We start from the raw sequence: 23,819 nt of genomic DNA on the forward strand, positions 1-23,819 counted from the left end.
GTTTGCTTAGGCACCTATGGGGTAGTTGTCTACCTGTTTGCCCCAGGACTGTGCTGAAACACATGGTAGTTCTTAGAGCTGGAGTCTGCTGGTTTCCCTGGCTATGCATAGGCATGTAAGGGAGGTCCTGGTGTTGGTGTTTGCCTATCCCACCACACTGAGGCTCAGGATCTCCTGCTGGTTTACTGAGGTGGGGCTTGCTGCTAGCTTGCTGGGATACTTCCCTTCCTGGGCTGTGCTCCACTTTCACCCAAATGAGATGGAACTTTCTTGCTGATCCTCCAAGCTTCTTGGGCTAAAAGATTGTTTTACCCAATCTTTTTGCTGATTCTGTTGTTTCAAGATTTGTTTTGAGATCTTTTTATGGTTTTTTGGAGGTGAGTATGGGAGAGTTGCAGCAGTTTTCTGCCTACTCTGCCATCTTGGCTCTTGGAATTCTCTCTTTTTTTCATTTTTATCTACTTCTCTATTCCTTCCATCCACTCTTAGAATATTTATGGCCAAAATGTTATTTTCTCAGAGCTCTACTGGACTTTATGTGAAGTTACTATCTCCTTTTGGGTTTATCTCTTGCTTCTCCTTACTCATTGCATTTTTTTAATTGTAATAATAACTTCTGTTAACTCATGTTTTCAGCTTCAATTTCTAGATTAAGAGTTCGTTCAATGGCCAGGTTCTCATTTCTTTCATACACTCAGATCAGTAACTATGCTAAAGTTCTGTTCCCTATGTAATCTGTACCAGTACTAGATGTACTAATTTCATTGCAGCTTGAAGTAGGTTGGATGTCTCCTGGTATCTTTCTCTGTTCTCTTCTAAAACCCTGTCCTGACCTCAGGATTTATCCTCTGAATCAATTCCTAGCTTTAGCATCTCACCACAGTGGCTCAACATGGGCATTATATGTAGCCCATCACTATCTCTTTTTATTTTTTTTGTAAAATCAGTGGCAGCTAGTTGGTGCAGTGGATAGAGCTCCAACCTTGGAGTCAGGAGGACCTGAGTTCAAATCCAGCCTCAGACACTTGACATTTACTAGCTGTGTGACCTTGGGCAAGTCACTTAACCCCAATTACCTCACCAAAAAAAAATTCTAAAATCACCAAGTGTGGGTAAGCTTTGTCTCTATTGAAACCCTGAGAGGCACCAACTGTATAATGGAAACTGTACTGGTTTTCAAGTGTTTAGTTAAATAAATGAATAAATAAATAAGTAAGTAAAAAAAAATAAAGTAATGCACATGCATAAACTTTACTAATTTCCTTTCCAAAAAGTAATACATTTCTGGGTTATTTTAAAGCAACACTTCTATTAAGGACATACATATAATATGTGAGGCATTCTGTTAGACACTGTGGATATAAGATCAAAAAGAAAACTAATACCTCTTTTCAAGAATGTTAGAATCTATTTAAAGGTTGAATTACTGTATAGTAAATAGCAAATTTTTTTTTATTATTTGCCTCAATTCAATTAAATATGCATTTATTAGATATATACAAGTGCTGAGAATTATGTTAGGTGGTAGGGATACAAAGATGAAATTAGAAGAGCTCCTGCCATCAAGGAGATTATATTCTATTGAAGAGCTATACAGTCAATTAAATAATAATATTAATAATGCTTTCTCTTTCTGTGTATATGTATATATGTAATATGTACATATGTATATATGTATATGTACATATACATGCATGCACACATATGGGTATCTAGGTGGCATAGGGGATAGGGTACAGGACCTGAAGTCAAGAAAATTACTCTTTCAGAGTTCAAATCCAGCCTCACATACTTATTAGTTGTTTGACCCTGGGCAAGTCACTTAACCCTATTTGTCTTAGTTTTCTCATCTGTAAAATGAGCAGGAAAAGGAAATGGCAAACTACTCTAATATCTCTGCCAAGAAGACCTGAAATAGGGTCATGAAGAGTTGGACACAACTAAGAAATGACTAAACAACAATAATACAACACACATATGTGTGTATATGTATGTATATATGTATGTGTATATACACATATACACATACATATATACATATCCATATATATGTATATGTATATATGTATAGCAGAGTTTTATGATAGAGACCCACACATATGCATATTATTATTACTGAATATTGGTATGGATGGAAGATCATGAATAGCTAAGATAACCAAATACAAGGTTGCATCTTTATTGAAACTGGAAGGAAACTGAAGATTTCAATCAGTGGAGGTGAGGAGGAAGAGCTTTCCAAGCAAGAAGGAGGGACACTTTTTTGTAAAGTCCATCAATATTGGAGACAGAATGCTGTACAACTTAAAAAAAAACCTAGATGCAAAACTGTAAATTCTAGATATCAAAGAAGAAATTAATTTGAAATCACAAAATAATGAATTAACAAATAAAAATAGAAGCTTTATTTATATTTAGATGAGTGATATCTACAGCAAGCAGTGAATATGTTTGAAGTTCATTCCTGAAATATGTTTAAGTTCTATTACAGGTTTTCAGATATTTATTCCAAAATGTCCATTTGAGCTTTGTTAGTTACTTCTAGGGTTTTTTTGCCCAATTGTGTATATACAAATATATATATATATATATATACACATACATATATATATATTCATACCTACACACATGTATATATGTAAATATGTATATATGTACATATATATGTATATTTCATATAGAAAACTTCTCAGCAAAAAATCATTGGCCTGTCTTGATTTGCTCATTACCAAAGGGATTTATATCTACCTGAAAACATCTTTAAAACTTCTTGACTTTGCACATGATATTTTGATAGTTTCTGAAACCATTCTCAGTGTCTGTAATATATCCATGCCATTTGTCTTTTGATATTTTGAAAGTGTTGTAATTGATTTTTTTAAAGCACAACTCTGCTGAAGTATGATTACAAACCTGCCCAGTAATTGATTTATTTCTCTACAATTCTGTCTGGTAAAGAAGCACTTAGTATGCTTAGATCCTTCCTTCTCAAATACATTCTTTGCAACAATTAAAATTATGGTAAGGAAAAAAGAATTAAAGGAATTAAATTGTATTTTATGATACCCAAAGCTGCTATATTATTTCTCCAGTGAAGGAGTATGCCACAGTCATTTCAATATTCATGGTAAATATGTACTCTCTAATGTACAGTTATTCTTCTTAAGAGTCCTTATAAGCTGTTCTGTATTTTAGACAATCCTCATGAATCAATGCCACTTGAGGACAAAGTCATAGCATCACAGGGCTGAAAAGGATTTCAGAAAAAAAGCCATCTGGTCTAGCCCCTACCTTTAGACATCAGAATGAAGGAACTATCCATAATTTGAAGTTGTTTAATCCGGTATGTGTATGTATCATGTTGGGATCAATATTGGGAATGAGAAGAAAAGGAAGTATTCATATACCACCTACTATATACCACCTATACTTAATACTTTTCTAAACACTTTATAAATATTAGCTCATTTGATCCTCATAACAACCCTGAGAGGTAGGTGCTATTAATATTCCAATAATACATTTGAAGAAACTGAGGCAAACAGAGGTTAAGTGGTCACAAAGCTAGCAAATATTTGTAACCAAATTTTAACTAAGGTTTTCCTGACTATGGGCCCAATGCTCTGTCTACCATGTGTGTCTTCTTTTCTCCCTCCCTCCCTTCCTCCCTCCCTCCCTCCCATCTTCCCTTCCTCATTCCCACCCTCCCTCCCACCCTTCCTTCCTTCCTTCCTTCCCTCCTTCCTTCCTGACTACAGGCATGCACCACCATGTCTGGTTGCTATTGTCTTTTTGTTTGTACATCACCTTCATTTCTAAATATATTCCTTTTCCTTCCAACTGATTTTTTTCTAGTTAAAAGGAAAATTACTGATAATGAGATTGGACTAGCTTTCTTGTTCAAGACCCCACCTTGGTGGAGTAGCCATTGCATTCTGCTCAGGCTTGGATGGGGTATACATTCTTTGAATAGATTGACCAAGACTGAGGGGGTTCTGGGTATAGAGATACATTTCTCTGTCCAAGGATGACATGAAGTCACTCTTAGCCCCTCATTGAACACCTACTCTTGGAAGGGTATGTAAACTGTGAACCTGATGCCATGATTATCTTTGGTCTGAGAGACAGCCAAATGACCATCCTTTTGTTAATAATGTGCTGGTTTTATTAATAAAATGATTAAATTACCCAGAAACTATGCCTCTCGAAAGAACCTTTTTAATGGGCACAGTGATCAAAAAGAGTCATCAAGAGTAATCCATATCATGCTAATCTTATTTCCTGTTTTGAAAGGGTAGATAAAAGAGTTACTGTAGATATATTTCTTTTTTTTTTGTCCAGACCTGTGACCTCATCAGTAATGGGGAACTATGCACATACAAATGATTAATATATAAAGTACTTTGAAAACCTTAAAATGTGATGTAAGATGTGAAAACCTTCAGATCTTCTTCTTTTCTTTTCTTCTCTTTAATTAATTTATTTGAATTTATCAATTATCACTTCCACAACTTTTGAATTTTAAATTTTTCTCCCCTTCCTTCCCTACCTCCCTCCCCAAGATGGTCCATTAATATATTTTTCAAGATAATTAGGGAAAGAGACAGCATTTCCTTTACAAAAAAAAAGCCCATTTTAATGTTGTTTCAGTCGAGAAATTTAAGTCCCTTTCCTTTAGATTTTTTTTTGGGTGGGGAGGATTTGATTCACAATCACTATTAAAGGGGAAAAAAAAGTACTTGCAAATAGTTCCTGTCTGGTTTTTATATGTCTGTCTGTCTGTATATCTATCGATATCTTATATGTATCTATATCTTACATAGATATTGCTATCTAAGAGTGCTAAGTAGCCATAGGAAATCCTTTTCCTTACCACTCTTGTTAATTATTAATTGCCTTGCCTTTCTCTTCCAATGACTGCCATTTGCAAATGTTCTCTCCAGGCCCCTCACTCTCCAATCTCTATTTTCACATCACAGCAGGGACAGTGTGTTCTCCAGGTAAACATACACTGAAGAAAAATTTCTTTTACAAAAACCTAACAAATGGTCATCCATCTTCCTGCTGAAGATCTCCATTTATGGAGGATCTCACCATCCAGTACACTCTTGTTTCAGATAGTGGTAATTGTTAGAATTGTGTGTTATTTCATTTCGAAATAGTGCTGAAATCTGCCCCTGAAACCCCATTCATCCAGTTCCTACTATATTTCTTCCCTCTTATGTCAAGCAGAAAAAGTCTAAAAGTTCTTCCATATTACAGCCTTTCAAATACTTAGAAATAGCTAATATTTCTCCTACTATATATTTCATTTATCTCCTTTTCTGGGGAAAACATTCCCAATTCCTTTAATTGATTTTTCCTACGGGATATAGTAAAATATAGAAGACAGAGCATTCCACTTGTAATTAGGTAATTTGAATCTTAATCTTAAACTCAGGAAAAGGCTAGCTATTTGTTCATCGTCCAGTCACTTCCCTCTTAGAGTGTCAGTTTCCTGATCTGCTAAAAGAGGAAAATAAGAGGATAACATACCACAGTAAATAGAATACTAGTCTTAAAGGCAGGAAGGCCTGAGTCTGAACAGTTTCGGTACCATCCTGAGAAGTCACTTACTCTCTCTGGGCCTCAATTTCCTCATGATTTGATGGTTTCAAGAGATATTTTTTACTTCTAAATCTGTGATTCTGTCATCCTAACATGTGTATTGCCTCACTCAAAGATTGTGAAGGAAGCATTTGCAAATTGTAAATCAATTAATGAAAACAAGACAGCTAAGTGGCACAATGGATAGAGCACTGGGCCTGTAGTCAGGAACACCTAAATTGAAATCCAGCCTCAGACCCTCTGTAGCTGTGTGATCCTAGGCAAGTCATTTAACTTCTATTTGCCTCAAATTTCTCATCTGTAAAATGGGGATAATACCTACCTTCTAGGGTTGTTGTGAGGATGAAATGAGATAATTAATTGTAAAACACTTAATATAGTGTCTACCACATAGTTAAGTGCTACACAAATTTAGCCATTATTATTGTTGTTATTGTTGTGGACACTTTTACTCACTATATGATACAGTTCCCTATTCTGTTAAGTCATAGGTAAACATCCTTTTATTTTGCTCCAGTTTGTTAATGTCCTTCCTGAGATATAGAACCTAGCACTTGAATATAGTACTCTGTTGACCACTTTGTATCCTAAATGTTTTCTTTGTGTTTCTGGGGAAAAACAACAACTGTTTTGGTCTTGATGTACTATGACCAGTAGCACAGGACCATTACTTCCCTCATTTTGGACAATATATCTCAAATAATGCAGCCTAAGGTCACACTGAGTTTTGGACCACTATTTATATTTTTGACTTTTAATTAAGGACAACTATCCCCTGCCCAGCTTAACAAAAAAAAAAATCTTTGTTTATAAAAAGAGACTCAGCAAAGTGCTCATATTAATTTTAAACATCACGCCAAAATAGGATTGGAATTTGAATTTGAAATTTTCTTGGCTTCCAGGCTATAGCCCTGAACAATCTATGAGATCTCTCTATTACATTCAATTCCATGATTTGATGTAGATAATAAACAGAACTTATTTTAATCTTATTTCTAAAATCATATGATTTCAAAAAAATAGAGGAACTTGTGTTTAGGATAAAGTATTCTGGGGTTATTCTATTCAGTTCTTCAATGCTGGATCAACATCCTAAACCCTAGGCATGGCCTCATCACAAGTATTCCATTTTTTCTATGCCCACAAGAAGCTCAATCCAACAAGTAGATGATACAGTGGAGACAGTGCTAGACTCAGAGTCAGAGAGACCTGATTTCAATTCCAGTCAAATAGCAACTTACTAGTCATGTGACTAAGAAAAAATTTAAACTCTGACTACTTCAATTTCTTTATTTGTAAGATAGGGATAATAATACCACCTACCTCTCAGAGTTGTAAAGATAAAATGAGGTTCTGTTTCTAAAATGCTTTGTAATCCTTAAAGCACCATAAAAATGCTAGCTATTTTTTTAAAATTATTAGTCCTCATTAATTCCATCTCTCCCCCAGTGACAGAAGGCTAAGATAGATCAAGTTTAGGTGTTTGTTTCCCCCAAAATACAGATGAACCTCACTTCCTATTGTATAAAGAACCACCTTTTAGTGCCTATGGAACATTTTTATTTGCTTTATGAGGGTTTAACATAGAAGAATTGAGGATAAGGAGAAGGATAAAGAGACAAATAGAGACTGAGCATGTGTACCACACAGGGATATGAGGGCTTATTATTAATACTCATCAATTTTCCTTTTTTTTTTTTAATGAGCAGGGAAAATGTCTAAAAAAATGTTACAAGTCTAATTGCAAAATTATCAGAGAGAAGCAAAACCCTGATCAGAAATATTGAAAACAGGGAGGGGGGAAAGTCAGAGCAGGACTGGGGAACCTGTCTGAATTAAGAAATGTTACCTGTGTAAGGAGGAGGCTTTATTTCCCACAGCTTATTGTCCACTATTTCCAGCCCTTACACTGCCTTTGTGGCCCATTTCCTCTGCTCTGGTAAAGCCACTGATCCACATCAAAGGAAGAACCAATGATTTATTTTTCTTAAATAAATTTTTATTTATCTCTTGTTTTTGCTTTCTCTTGCTTTGAATGTCCTATGTATCACTCCTCTTTCTCTGAACAGGAAGTCATACATTATAACTAAGATTCTTTTTTAAAGAAAGAATAGAAAAAGATTTAAAAAATCAGTAAAACTGATGAATACATTGAAAAAAATGTAACATTTTATGAAATATTACATACGTAGAAACCACCCCCTACCCCTTAAAAGTGTGGGAGAAGTCTTAGAATTTTTATTTGGAGCTAAGCTGGTTCTTCATAATTTTGTATTATTCATCTTCATTGTTTTGTGGTCTCTGTTTTTACAATTTAAAGTGATAGAGTCATCATGTGTGTAGTTTTGTTGACCCTCTGCTTACATCGTTTTGCATCAATTCAAGTCTTTCCATATTACTCTGTATCCATAATATTAATCCTTTCTTTCTTTTTTTTTTTTGGCTAGGCAATGGGGTTAAGTGACTTGCCCAGGGTCACACAGCTAGTAAGTGTCAAGTGTCTGAGATTGGATATTAATCCTTTCTTACAGCACAGCAATATCCCATTGTATTCAGGTATCACAATTTATTTAGTCATTCTACAATTGATAGGCAACTACTTTGTTTCCATTTTTTCTTTCTTTCTTCCTTCCTTCTCACCTCTCTTCCTTTTGTTTTTCTTTTTATCTTTCTTGATACAAAAGTGTTGCTATAAATATTTTGGTATATGTCAAGCTTTTCTTTCTGCTAGTGATCTCTTTGTGGTGTATGGATAGGAGTGAGATCACTTCATTAAAGAGAATGAGCATATTAGATATACTATTTGAATATTTGAAAATTGTCTTCCAGAATGATTATTCTAATATACACTTCAATCAATAATACATTGGTGTACTCATCTTTCCATAACCCCTGTAAAATTGACTGAAAACTTTTATCTGAGAAACTTGATGTGAACATGTATATGTGTGTGTGTGTGTGTGTGTGTGTGTTATTTCACTGTCTATGGTACCTTTTAGCAAAATGTAGTTTCCCTGCTTATCTCTTTTAATTAGGTCAATTTTTTGCTTTTGCTTTTGTCTGAGAATTACTATACCTGCCTTATTTACTTCAGCAGAAGCTAAAGATTCTTCTACACTCTCTTATTTTAGATCTGTATGTGCCTCTCTGTTTCAACTGTGTTTTTTATAAACAACATATTGTTGACTCCAGGCTTCTAATCCATTCTGCTACACACTACCATTTTATGAGTAAATGCATCCCATTTACAGTCATTGTTAAGATAACTGTCAATTTCCTTCCATCCCATTTTCTTCCGTTTATCCTTCTCTCTTTTTTATGCTCTGCCTCTCAAAAGTCTGTTTTGTTTCTGATCCCTGCCTCCTTTAATCCACCTTTCCTCTTTGTCACCACTCACCCCTTTTGATCTCCTCCCCTTTTGAGGTCAGTTATATTTCTATATGCAACTGAATGTGCATGTATGTGTATATGTGAGTGTGTATAGTTCACTCTTGGCGCCAACTTAGATGAGTGTGAGGTTCAAGCATTGCCTACACTCCCATTTTCTCCTTCACTATAAAAACTCTCCCTTGCATGCTTCTTTTATGTTAGTTTTCTGTTTTTCCTCTTGCTTCCCGTCTCCTAGTGCATCCCTCTTTCCCATTCCTTCATTTTTTAAAGATCATCCCAACATAATTGACTTACTCCCATGCCCTCTGTCTATGCAGACTCTTTTTCTTTACCTGAATAATGATAAAGTTCTTAGGAGTTGCATGTATTATCTTCCCAGATAGTACTGTAAAGAATTTAATGTTATTGAATCCCTCATGATTTATCTTTCATTTTTACTTTTTATGCTTTTTTTTGTCTTGTGTTTGAATTTCAGATTTTCTATTCCACTCTGTCCTATTCATCAGAAATATTTGAAAGTCTTCTATTTCATTAAATATCTACTTTTTCTCCCTGAAGTATTATACTCAGGTTTGCTGGATGTGTTATTCTTAGTTGTAATCCAAGTTCCTTTCCCTGCTGGAATATTATATTCATCACCCTCTGCTCCTTTGATGCGGAAGCTGCTAAATTTTATGTATTCCTGAATGTGGCTGCATGATATTTGATTTTTTTTCTTTCTGATTGCTTGCAATATTTTCTCCTTGCTCTGGGAGTGCTGAAATTTGGCTACAAAATTTCTGGTGGTTTTCATTTTGAGTTTTCTTTCGGGTGGTGATTGCTGAATTCTTTCCATTTCTATTTTGCCCTCTGGAATTAAGCTATCAGGGCACTTTCCCTTTGTAAGTTCTTGAAATATGATAGGTATGCTCTTTTTTTTAAATCATGGCTTTCAGTTAGTCCAATAATTCTTAAATTATCTCCCTGTGATCCATTTTCCACTTCAGTTGTTTATTTGATGAAATATTTCACATTTTTTTCTACCTTTTCATTCTTTTGACTTTGTTTTATTGTTTCTTAAAGTAGTAGACAGTGAATACTTTCCACTTGCATTCTAATTTTTAAGGAATTTATTTTCTTTGGAGAGCTTTTGTACCTCCTTTTTCATTTGGCAATTTTTTTTTTCTTTTTAAAGAATTCATTTCTTAAGTGAATTTTTGTGCTTCTTTTACCATTAGGCCACTGGTGTTTTTAAGGTATTATTTTCTTCTGCGTTTTTTGAGCTTCTTTTATCAAGCTATTAATTTTCTTTTCATATTTTTTTTGGCATGGCTCATTTCTTTTCCAATTTTTTCCTCTTCTACTGTTATCTCTTTCCTTAACTCTTCCATGAATTCTTATTGGAATTGTGTCAAATTAGCTTTTTTTTTTAATTTGAGTCTTTGCTTGTAGCTGTTTTTATGTTTTCTTCTTCTGTGGTTGTGTCTTGGTCTTCTCTATCACCACGGTAGCTTTTCATAGTTTTCTTTTTTGTTTGCTCATTTTTTTCTGCCTATTTCTTGACTTTGGACTTTATGTTAAAGTTGACTTCTATTCACCTGGGGGTTGAAAAGCACTGTCCCAAACTTCAGGTTTTTTTCACACAGCCATTTTCAGAGTTGAGGGAGGTCTGCAAGTTTTTGGTGCTTAATTGGTGTGATATGGCAGAGATGTGTTCACTGTTCTGCTGGAACTGCAATCAGGGCTTCTGTTCCCTTGTGAGTGTTGTCTCCATCGTGGAAATGAGAGCTCCTCCTTCTACTGCTGTTGCTGCCCAATATCTTGCCTTAGGGCAGGCCCCAACCCAGGTGTCACAGATCTCTTCTGCAGACCTTCTGAGCTGTCTTAGGCTGGAAAAAAATTATTTCACCTTGACCTTTTGTTGACTCTAACACTACAGAATTAGATTTGAAACATTATTTTAAATTTATTTGGAGGAGCATATTGGCAGAGTTTATTTGGGTTGCTCCTCTAATTGGCTATCTTTGACAGAATTTTATGTAAAAAAAATGTTTGCGTTGGTGTGCATTACTGATACTGGTCTATTATTCTTCTTTGATTTATTTTTTCCTAATTTAGGAATTAGGACTATATTTTATATATTTTTATAATAAATTGCAATTCATTTCAAAATTGCATTTTTTCTAATTTTTGTAATTCAAATAGCATTGTTATTAATTGTTTAATGGTTGGTAGAATTTTCCTATAAATGTATATGGGCCAGGAGTTATTTTTTTGGTAGTGCCTTTAAACTATGTTAATTTCCTTTTTCCTGAAGTTGTATTACTTAACATCTTGATTTGGTTTTCTATTGGGCTGAGAATTTTATATTTTTGAAGCCAATCCTCAATAACCATTGTGTTTTTTTCTGTTGGCTTATAACTATGCATTGTGGATTACAATCATTCTTTAAAAATTTTTTTCTTATGTCTGTTGTGATTTCACCTTAATTATTATTATTATTATTGATCTAATAAATTTGTCCTATTATTCTTAAACAGATTGACTTAAGGTTTATCATTTTAATCTTTCAAAGAATCAGCTTTATTTTTGTTTATAATTTCTATAGTCTTTCTTTTTTCTACTTTATCATTTCACCTATTTTCAATATTTATTTATTTATTTGGCCTCTGATAATTGCCTCAACTGATTTCTGAGAATTTTAGTATATTATTTCATCAGAATCATTGTCTTCCACATAATCATATTTTTCTTATTGTTTATCCTTTGAATTATTTATTATTTATGATTTTGTTATTAGATCTCCATTCAAGTCTCTGACTTTTGTTTATATTCATTGAATTGTTTTTTTGTTATGGAAAGGTATTTACTATTTCTGCCTTCTAAATATTTGTTAGCAATACCTCTGTACTATTTTATATATATATATATATGTATATATACACATCTACATACATATACATATATACATATACATATACATACATATATACATACATGCATATATATAATATATTATATCTATGTGTGTGTGTGTGTGTGTGCCATTGTGGTGCTAAGACATATTTGTCTTCTTTTGTAATCCCATGTAGGAGATGCTACGTGTATGCTAGTTTTAATTTCTCCCGCAATTTGTTCACTTTTTATTTTTTCCTTTTGCTTATCTCTCTGTTAGGTTTATTTTAATCTAAGGGAGATATATCTGAGAGAATTGGTGATTCATTAAGTTCATTTTATTCTCAATATGCCCAAAACTGAATCCATTATTGTTCCCCATACACCCTCCACTTTCCTAACTTCCCTATTACTGTACAGGGCAACAACATCCCGTCAGCCTTCAGGATTCCTCATTATCTCTCTCACTGCCCAACCCCCACCATTGTATCTAATCTGTTGCCAAGGCCTGTTGCTTTCACTTTCACAGAATCTCTCAAATATGCCCCATTTCATGCCTGGTCTAGTGCAATATCCTGCTGATGAGTCTGCCTGCCTCTCTCTCTCTCTCTCTACCTCTATCTCAACCTGTTCTCAATTACACCACTGAAGTGCAAGTTTTCCCAAAGGCACATGTCACTGTTATCCTCCTTTTCAATAAACTCTAAGGGCTCCATATCATCCCCAGGACCAAATATAAAATCCCCTGTTCGGCATTTGAAACTAATGATAACCTAGTCCCTTATAACTATCTTTCCAGTATTGATTTCTTCAGCATTACTCCATGCCACATACTCTTTGATCTAGAGACACTAGTCACCTTAACATTCCTCAAACAAGTTTATCCCTTTCTTACAGCTCTGAGCATTTTCTTTAGCTATCCCCCATGTCTGGAATGCTCTCCCTCCTCATTTCTTTCCAAGTTCCAACTAAAATCCCTTCTTCTATAGGAAGCTTCTCCCAACTACTCTTAATTTTACAGGCTTCCCTCTTTTATTTGTTTCCTGTTTTCCCTGTATATAGCTTGTTTGTTCATATTTTATTGTCTCTCCCCTTAGACTGTGAGCTCCTTGACAGGAGACATTGTCTTTTGTCTCTTTTTGTTCTCTCCATGTTCAACATATAGTAGGCACTTCATAATTGTTTATTGACTGACTGACAGTATTATAAATTCTGTAATCATTTGTGTTGCTTTGTCTTCTTTGAAATCAGTTTTTTTCTTTATGAGTTTAGATAAAATTATTCAAAATTTATGTTTAATATTAATATGAATTTTTGCATATGACTTGTATTTCAGTCATGGTATTTCCTAATTTATATAGGATTTATGAATTTTTATGTTTTCTTTTACTAACAGAATAATTATAACATTTTGCTCCTGGAATTCATGTCACATAGTGATTTATTTCCAGGCTCTCATTTTTATTCCATAAACATCTTTTAAATGTGTTTCTTAAAAATAACACTGTGTAGGACTTGGTTTTTTATCCAATATTTTACTCTCTTTTGCTTTATTGGATTGTTTGGTCCATTTATATTTAGAATTATGAGTATTTTATTTATAGTTTTTGCCATTTGAATCTCTAATATGTTTTCCTTAAAATTGGACCTTTTATTATTGTTATTTTCCTTTTACAAATTAGTATTATGTCCTTATGATTAGTTAGTTTTGTGTAACCTACTTTAATGGAACACAATTGGCAAAGGCTGTATTTAATTCCTCCAGTTTCTCAACACTTCCTTAGTTATGGAGTTTTACTTAATTTATTGATTTATTTTTTTCTATATTTCTGTTATTTTATTCCCTTCCTTCAGATTGCATTCACTGCAATGTCTCCATCTCTTATTATAAAATGTACCCTTTTACCATAATAATGCCTTTTCAGTGGGATCCCCTCCTCCATTAAGTTGAAACCTCCTCTTTCTTTTCCCATATTTCAAACCATTCCTTTGTAATTATCCTATGGTCTTTTTTTTTTTCAAAGAGATGAAAAGAATCATTTTGTCTTTTGTTAACTCATGGAATTAATTAGGTTATAACATGCATTTCTCTCTATACTGTATATCTCCTTTCCCTTTTCATATTTCTTCCTATTATGGAGTTTAATCCCACTGATTCACATGTATATGACTTATAAGGTTTAGTCTATTTTGTTTCAGACCTGCTTCCCTAAAATTACTTCTCTACTTCTGTTTCTTTAAATTCCATTTTTATCATTAACTTTTATTCCTACTTTAAAAATAAATCTCCCAATGGTTCCTCTGTTATTATTTTTTAACCCAGTAGGTACCTCTTTATTAATTTTTTTCTCTTTAAATAGTAGGGATGTAAAATTAGTTCTATTATTGATTACTGTCTTGGCATTTGTATTTATTTGCATTTTCTAGTATGTCAATTTTGGTTTGCATTTTGATCTCCCCTTTTCCCCTTAATGTATTATTCCACTCTTTATCCTGTGTTACCTGTGTTATCTAAAATACTTTATATTTGAAGATCTTTCCCTTGTATCTTGAGGAATTAGTTGTTTATCTTTGTAAGTGTTAAGCACATTCTTTATGCTGTTTTATGATTTGAAGCATAGTTTTGTTGCTGTTTTTTGTTGTCCGGAAGCTATCTGTAGATTCTTTTGCTTCATTTTTTATTGAGATGTTTTGGGCAGCCTTGTTGAGTGATTTCTTGCATTTTAATGGTCATTTAGAATTTGTCATGATCTTCTGGAAGGTCTCTTACTCTCAAGTAGTCTCTAAACATCCTGTATTTGAGGAAAATGGCTTTGATTTTATGGAGATCATGTGGTTTTTAAAAGATTATACAATTTTGCTTCTCTTTATCCAGATTGTAATACTTTTGTTAAATTTGTATTCCCAATCTTTTGTTCTCTCTCTCTCTCTCTTTCTCTTTCATTTGCCAATTATTTCCGATGTGTGATTTGTCATTTATTCCCTTATAATTTCTCATTTGAATTATTTAGATAAATCCTACTGTGGTTCTGTGCTCTCTTAGAAATTCACAGGGTAGTGGTTTAATTTTCTTTGTCTTGAAATTACACATCTCTATCTCCCTGTATACATATATATATATATGTGTATATATATATATATGTATGTATGTATACATACATACATATGAGAAACGTACATATTAAAGAGAGATTAATGACCTTTCAAATGCTTTCAAATGAGTTGATATTAAACCTCTTTTTTATTTTTCATATCTTCTCTGTTGATTTGATTTGCATTTTTAACTGAATTATTTTTTCCCCCAATGAAATATTTGGTTACTTTAGCCTTTTGTTTCCTTAAATTTCCCTTCAGATCACTTTTTTACTCCTGCCCCTTTGATGGAGAGTTTTCCCCTTGAGGTTAATTGAAATATTTTCTCACCAGCTTCCCACATTGAGGAATTTGCTTTTCACTGACCTTAGTCCCTACCCTAAGAAGATTTTATAGGTAAGGCCTGGTGCAGTTTGATTCCAGACTTTTGCTTCTGTCACCACAAAACCACACACACATTGGCTCCTAATGCCCATTCTCTTTATTCTTAATTTCATTTGTTGGAATGAATAAGTATATGTTGCTTTTTGCAGGGTTTGGAGAGGAAGGAGTGAGAGTTATGGTGTTTTATGTCATTCTAATCTAGTTGCCATAGTAGGCAAAATGAAGCCAACCATCCCACTTCTGCATCGGCATACTTCTCTCTACTCTTCACATGGTTGGGTCAAGTTCATATCTACTCCTTGTTGCAACAGGACAATTGGGGAAGGGCAAGGATGGAATGTACCAACAGAATCTCTGCAGCAGTCGGAAAATTTAAGAGTGAATCCTATATCTTAAGCTAGTGTTTCAGTTTGTGCACCATGACAAATCATAGTGACTTGTGGAGAGAAAAAATAATAACAAGATTCATTTGGAAGAACAAAATGTCCAGAATACCAAGAGAACTAATGAAAAGAAATGCAGGGGAAAGTGGCCTAGCCATTCCATTTCTGAAATTGTGTTATAAAACAGCAATCATCAAAACTGCTTGGTACTGGCTAAGAAATAGAGTGGTGGATCAATGGAATAGGTTAAGTATGCAAGACACAGTAGTCAATGACTATAGTAATCTATCATTTGATAAATCCAAAGAACCCAGCATCTGGGATAAGAACCCACTCTTTGAAAAAAGACTTCTGGGAAAACTGGAAAAGAGTATGGCAGAAACTAGGCATAGACCAAAATCTCACACCATACACCAAAATAAAGTCAAAATGGGTACATGATTTAGATATAAAGGCTGATACTATAAGCAAACTGAGTGAGCAAGGAATAGTTTACCTGTCAGATCTATAGAGAACAGAAGAATTCATAACCAAACAGGAGATAGAGAACCTTATGAAAAGCAAAATAGATAATTTTGATTACATTAAATTGAAAAGTTTTTGCGCAAACAAAGCCAATGCAACTAAGATTAAAAGGAAGGTAGAAAATTGGGAAAGAATTTTTACAACCAGTCTCTCTGATAAGGGCCTCATTTCTAAAATATATAGAGAATTAAGTCAAATGTATAAGACTACAAGCCATTCCCCAATTGAAAAATGGTCAAAGGATATGAATATACAGTTCTCAGATGAAGAAATTAAAGCCATCTATAATCATATGAAAAAATGCACTAAATCACCATTGATTAGAGAAATGCAAGTCAAAACAACTCTGAGGTACCACATCACACCTATCGGAATGGCCAACATGACAAAACAGGAAAATGATAAATGGTGGAGAAGATGTGGGAAAATTGGAACACTAATGCATTGTTGGTGGAGTTGTGAAATGATCCAACCATTTTGGAGAGTAATTTGGAACTATGCCCAAAGGGCTTTCAAAATGTGCATACCCTTTGACCCAGTAATAGCATTTCTAGGGCTATATCCCAAAGAGATCACACAAACAGGAAAAGGACCTACATGTACAAAAACATTCATAGCAGCTCTTTTTGTGGTGGCAAAGAATTGGAAATTGAGAGGATGCCCATTAATTGGGGAATGGCTGAGCAAGTTGTGGTATATGAACGTGATGGAATACTATTGTGCTATAAGAAATGATGAACAGGCTGACTTCAGAAAAACCTGGAAAGACTTGTATGGTCTAATGCTGAGTGAAGTGAGCAGAACCAAGAGAATGTTGTACACAATAACAGCCACATTGTGTGATGACTAATACTGATAAACTTAACCCTTCCTGGCAATACAAGGATCTAAGACATGTCCAGAGGCTTTGTGATCAAAAATGCTATCCATACCCAAAGAAAGAACTGTGGAAGTATAATTGCTATTTTTTTTCTCTTCTGTTGTGTTTTGTTTCCTCTTTCTGATTATTCCTTTTAATTTTTACTTACAACATCACTAATGTGAAAATATTTTTAATATGAATGTAAATGTATAGCCTATATCAGATTGTGTGCCCTATTGGGAAGTGTGGTGGGGAAGAAGGGGAAGAAAAATTTTAAACTTAAAAGCATATGGAAGTGATTATTGATAAATCAAAATACATTAATAAAAAAAGAAAAAAACAAATTTTCAGGAAAAGAAAACAAGAGCAGTAAGTTAATTACTTAAGCATTAACATTGAGGAGCATGATTATTTAAGGCATTCACTCAATGCTTCTCTCCACAAGTCACTATGATTTGTCATGGTGCACAAACTGAAACACTAGCTTAAGATATAGGATTCACTCTTAAATTTTCCGACTGCTGCAGAGATTCTGTTGGTACATTCCATCCTTGCCCTTCCCCAATTGTCCTGTTGCAACAAGGAGTAGATATGAACTTGACCCAACCATGTGAAGAGTAGAGAGAAGTATGCCGATGCAGAAGTGGGATGGTTGGCTTCATTTTGCCTACTATGGCAACTAGATTAGAATGACATAAAACACCATAACTCTCACTCCTTCCTCTCCAAACCCTGCAAAAAGCAACATATACTTATTCATTCCAACAAATGAAATTAAGAATAAAGAGAATGGGCATTAGGAGCCAATGTGTGTGTGGTTTTGTGGTGACAGAAGCAAAAGTCTGGAATCAAACTGCACCAGGCCTTACCTATAAAATCTTCTTAGGGTAGGGACTAAGGTCAGTGAAAAGCAAATTCCTCAATGTGGGAAGCTGGTGAGAAAATATTTCAATTAACCTCAAGGGGAAAACTCTCCATCAAAGGGGCAGGAGTAAAAAAGTGATCTGAAGGGAAATTTAAGGAAACAAAAGGCTAAAGTAACCAAATATTTCATTGGGGGAAAAAATAATTCAGTTAAAAATGCAAATCAAATCAACAGAGAAGATATGAAAAATAAAAAAGAGGTTTAATATCAACTCATTTGAAAGCATTTGAAAGGTCATTAATCTCTCTTTAATATGTACGTTTCTCATATGTATGTATGTATACATACATACATATATATATATATACACATATATATATATATGTATACAGGGAGATAGAGATGTGTAATTTCAAGACAAAGAAAATTAAACCACTACCCTGTGAATTTCTAAGAGAGCACAGAACCACAGTAGGATTTATCTAAATAATTCAAATGAGAAATTATAAGGGAATAAATGACAAATCACACATCGGAAATAATTGGCAAATGAAAGAGAAAGAGAGAGAGAGAGAGAACAAAAGATTGGGAATACAAATTTAACAAAAGTATTACAATCTGGATAAAGAGAAGCAAAATTGTATAATCTTTTAAAAACCACATGATCTCCATAAAATCAAAGCCATTTTCCTCAAATACAGGATGTTTAGAGACTACTTGAGAGTAAGAGACCTTCCAGAAGATCATGACAAATTCTAAATGACCATTAAAATGCAAGAAATCACTCAACAAAGCTGCCCAAAACATCTCAATAAAAATAATATAAAATATTTTTGGTAGTTTGATTGGTATGGCACTGAATAAGTAAATTAGCTTAGGTAGCATTGTCATTTTTATTATATTAGCTCGGCCTACCCATGAGCAACTGATGTTTTTCCAATTATTTAGATCTGACTTTATTTGCATGAAAAGCGTTTTGTAATTGTGTTCATAGAGTTCCTGGATTTGTTTCAGGAGGTAGACTTCTAAGTATTTTATAATGTCTACAGTAAGTTTAAATGGAATTTCTCTTTCTATCTCTTGCTGTTGGGCTTTGTTGGTAATATATAGAAATGCCAGTGATTTATGTGTGTTTATTTTATAGCCTGCAAATTTGCTGAAGTTGTTTATTATTTCAAATAGTTTTTTACTTGATTCACTGGGATTCTCTAAGTATAACATCATGTCATCTACAAAGAGTGATAGCTTTGTTTCTTCTTTACCTATTCTAATACCTTCAATGTCTTTTTCTTCTCTTATTGCTAAAGCTAAGGTTTCCAGTACAATGTTGAATAACAGTGGTGATAAAGGACATCCTTGTTTCACCCCCGATCTTATTGGAAATGCTTCTAGCTTGTCCCCATTACATATTATACTTGCTGAAGATTTTAGATAGATGCTATTTATTATTTTAAGGAAGACTCTATTTATACCTATGCTCCCTAGTGTTTTTAATAGGAATGGGTGTTGAATTTTGTCAAAAGCTTTTTCTGCATCTATTGAGATGATCATGTGGTTTCTGTTAGTTTTGGTGTTGATATGATGGATTATGCCGATAGTTTTCCTTATATTGAACCAGCCCTGCATTCCTGGTATAAATCCTACCTGGTCATAGTGTATTATTCGTGTGATAAGTTGCTGTAATCTATTTGCTAATATTCTGTTTCAAATTTTTGCATCTATATTCATTAGAGAAATTGGTCTATAATTTTCTTTCTCTGTCTTGACTCTCCCTGGTTTAGTTATCAGCACCATATTTGCATCATAAAAAGAATCTGGTAAGATTCCTTCTTCACCTATTTTACCAAATAGTCTATATAGTATTGGAATTAATTGTTCTTTAAATGTTTGATAGAATTCACATGTAAATCCATTTGGCCCTGGGGATTTTTTCCTAGGGAGTTCATCAATGGCTTGCTCAATTTCTTTTTCTGAGATGGGGTTATTTAAATATTTTACTTCCTCTTCTGTTAATCTGGGAAATTTATGTTTTTGTAAATATGTATCCATTTCACTAAGATTGTCAAATTTTTGGCATATGCTTGGGCAAAATAGTTTCTAATTATTGTTTTAATTTTCTCTTCCTTGGTGGGAGCTTCACCCTTTTCATTCTTGATACTAGTAATTTGGTTTTCTTCTTTCTTTTTTTTTAATTAGATTAACCAAAGGTTTATCTATTTTATTGCTTTTCATAAAACAGCTCTTAGTTTTCTTTATTAGTTCAATAGTTTTCTTAATTTCAATTTTATTAATTTTTCCTTTGGTTTTCAATATTTCTAATTTGGTGTTTAATTGAGGATTTTTAATTTGTTCTTTTTCTAGTTTTTTTAGTTGTATGCCCTATTAATTGATCTCTTTTTGTATTTCATTTATGTAAGTATTTATAGATATAAAACTTCCCCTAAGAACTGCTTCTGCTGTATCCCATAAGTTTTGGTGTATTGTTTCATTATTGTCATTCTCTCAAATGAAATTATTGATTGTTTCTATGATTTGTTGTTTGACTCAATTGTTTTTCAGGATTAGATTATTTAGTTTCCAAATATTTTTAGTATATCTTTCCATGGCTCTTTATTACATATAATTTTTATTGCATCATGAACTGAAAAGGATGCCTTTAATATTTCTGCCTTTCTGATATTGGATTGTGAGGTTTTTATGGCCTAGTACATGGTCAATTTTTGTGTATGTGCCATGTACTGCCATGAAAAAAGTATATTTCTTTCTATCCCCATTCAATTTTCTCCAGAGGTCTATCATACCTAATTTTTCTAATGTTCTATTCACCTCCTTAACTTCTTTCTTGTTTATTTTATGGTTAGATTTATCTAGTTCAGAGAGAGGAAGGTTGAGGTCCCCCACTGGTATAGTTTTACTGTCCATTTCTTCTCCTCTAAGAATTTGGATGCTATACCATTTGGTACATATAAGTTAAGTAATGATATTACTTCATTGTCTATGGTGCCTTTTAGCAGGATGTAGTTTCCTTCCTTATCTCTTTTGATAAGATCTATTTTTGCTTTGGCTTTGTCTGAGATCAGGATTGCTACCCCTGCTTTTTACTTCACCTGAAGCATAATATATTTTGCTGCAGCCTTTTACCTTTACCCTGTATGCATCATTCTTTTTCAAATGTATTTCCTATAAACAACATATTGTAGGATTATGGTTTTTAATCCACTCTGCTATACTCTTCTGTTTTATGGGAGGGTTCATCCCATTCACATTCACAGTTATGATTACTATCTGTGCCTTTTTCTCCATCCTTTTCCCCCCATGTATGCTTTTCTTTCTCCTTTCTCCTTTCCCCCCCCACTAGTGTTTTGCTTTTGACCACCACCTCCTTCAGTCCCACCTCCCTTCTATTATCCCTTTCCCTTTTCTTCCCCTTTACCCTTACTGCTTCTTCCCTCCCTTCTATCCCCCCTTCATTTTCTTTGCCCTTTTCCCTCCTACTGCCTATAGTGCAAGTTAGATTTCTATGCCTGATTATGTTATTCCCTTCTTGAGTTAAATGTGATGAAAGTAAGGTTCAAACAATCCTTATTCCCCTCCCTTCTTTACCTCTGCTCTTATAGGTTTTTGTGTCTTTTCCTGTAATGTAGTTTACCCTTTTCTGCCTCCTCCTTTCTCAGCATATTTCCTTAGCTCAGACTAATCTATTTACTTGGATCCATTTAACCTACTTGCTTAAATTTTTTTTATCATTACATCAAAATCAACTTATATCCACCCCCTTTATGTATCCTTCTTTAACCTGGTGTAATAACAATACAGTTCTCAAGAGTTTCAAGTGTCATCTTCCCTTGTAGGGATGTAAACATTTTGCCCTTATTAACAACATATCGTATCTTTATGTCCCATTTACCTTTTTATGTCTCTCTTAAATCTTGTACTTGAAGATCAAATTTTTTGTTGAGCTCTGATCTTTTTATCTTCAAATATCCATCTCCTTCCCTGAAAAATCACACTCATTTTCACTGGGTGGTTAATCCTTGGCTGCATTCCAAGCTCCTTTACCTTACAGAATATCATGTTCCACGCCCTACGGTCTTTAAATGTAGAGGCTGTACGGTCCTGTGTAATCCTGACTGAGGTTCCATGATATTTAAGTTGTTTCTTTCTGGCTGCTTGCAGTAATTTCTCTTTAAACTGTTAATTTTAGAATTTAGCTATTACATTCCTTGGTGTTTTCAATTTGAGATCTCTTTCAGGCTGGGAGCAATAGATTCTTTCTATAGTTATTTTGCCTTCTGGTTCTAGGACTTCAGGGCAATTTTTCTTTATGATTTCCTGAAGGATATTGTCCAGGCTCTTTTTTTCATCATGATTTTCAGATAGGCCTATAATTTTTAATTTGTCTCTCCTGGATTAGTTTTCCAGGTCAGTTATTTTACCCATGAGGTATTTTACGTTTTCATCTATTTTTCCATTTTTTCATTTCTGTTTGACTGATTGTTGCTCTCTCATAGAATCATTAGCTTCCATTTGTTCAATTCTAATTTTTAACATATTGTTTTCTTCTGTTAGATTTTGTACTTTCTTCTCCAATTGGCCAATTGTATTTTTAAGGGATTTGTTTTCTTCAGTGTACTTTTTTCCCAGTTGGCCAATTGTGTTTTTTAGGGACTTGTTTTCTTCAGTGTACTTTTTTTCCAATTGGCCAATTGTACTTTTTAAGGACTCCTCTGCCTCTCTCATTTGACTTTTAAAATCCTTCTTGAACTCTTCTAAGAAGCTTTTTTGGCTTCAGACCAGTTCATATTCTCTTTTGATGTTGCAGATGTGGGTTTGATGACAATGTTGTCCTCTTCAGAATTTTTGTCTTGATCTTCACTCTTCTCATGTGAATCTATCATACATTTCTTTTTACTCATGGTGTTTCTTTATTCCCTGGCCTTTAAAAAGATTAAGCTCTCCTGCTGGGGAGCAGAGGGCACTTACCCAAGGTTCTTGTGTTGGGAGCCTAGGTCTTGGTCACCAACTTTGTGTGCTGGGGCCTCTTATGTTGGCAATTGGAGGCTGTAGGGTTCTGGCAGCTTGCCTGGTGTTGGGCTGGAATCAGCAAGGCTGGGACTTTCAGGCAAATCTACCTGTAGCTTTGTTCAGCTCCTTTTAGATGGGTGCTGCCGGGTGTTTATCTGCCTGGGGCCACTTGCAGTGCTGCCTCCCTTAGTTCTGCTGAGGCACTGGGAGACTCCTTTGCTGTAGAATGCAAGGCACCTGGTGGTTTTCTGAGCTAGTTTCCACTGGTTCCCCAGCCCTCACTGAGGCATTCAGAAGTCCAGCTGTTGGTGTTTGCCTACTCGACCACCTGGCTTCAGGATCTCATCCTGGTTGCCAGTTGGAGGTTGCAGGGTTCTGACAGCTTACCTGGTGTTGGACTGGAATCAACAAGGCTGGAGCTTTTAGGCAACTCTAGGTTGCTTTCTTCAGCTCCTTTCAGAGGAATGCTGCTGTGTGCTTATCTGCCTGGGGCTGTTTGTAGTGCAGCTTCCCTTATTTTTGCTGAGGCACTGGAGAACCATTTGCTGTAGAATGCCCAGGCGCTAGAATCTCCTCCTGATGTGCTAAAGTGGGTCTTTCCACTAGATGGCTGGGGGACTCCCAGTTCCATACTGCTCCCCTTCCCCCAGGGTAAGAGGGGCCTTTCCCCTTAATCCCTCTAGCTACATGGGCTACTGCACTGCTGCACCCCATTTTTCTTCTGGTTCAGCTGTTCCAGGGTTTTTTCTGGGGTGATATTTTCTGGGCTTTCAGAGGTTGATAGGGGAGGGTGAGAGAGACTACCTTTTTA

The sequence above is a fragment of the Vombatus ursinus genome, unplaced genomic scaffold (genome assembly GCF_900497805.2).
Source record: "Vombatus ursinus unplaced genomic scaffold, bare-nosed wombat genome assembly UNPS02010788.1, whole genome shotgun sequence".
NCBI lineage: Eukaryota > Metazoa > Chordata > Mammalia > Diprotodontia > Vombatidae > Vombatus > Vombatus ursinus.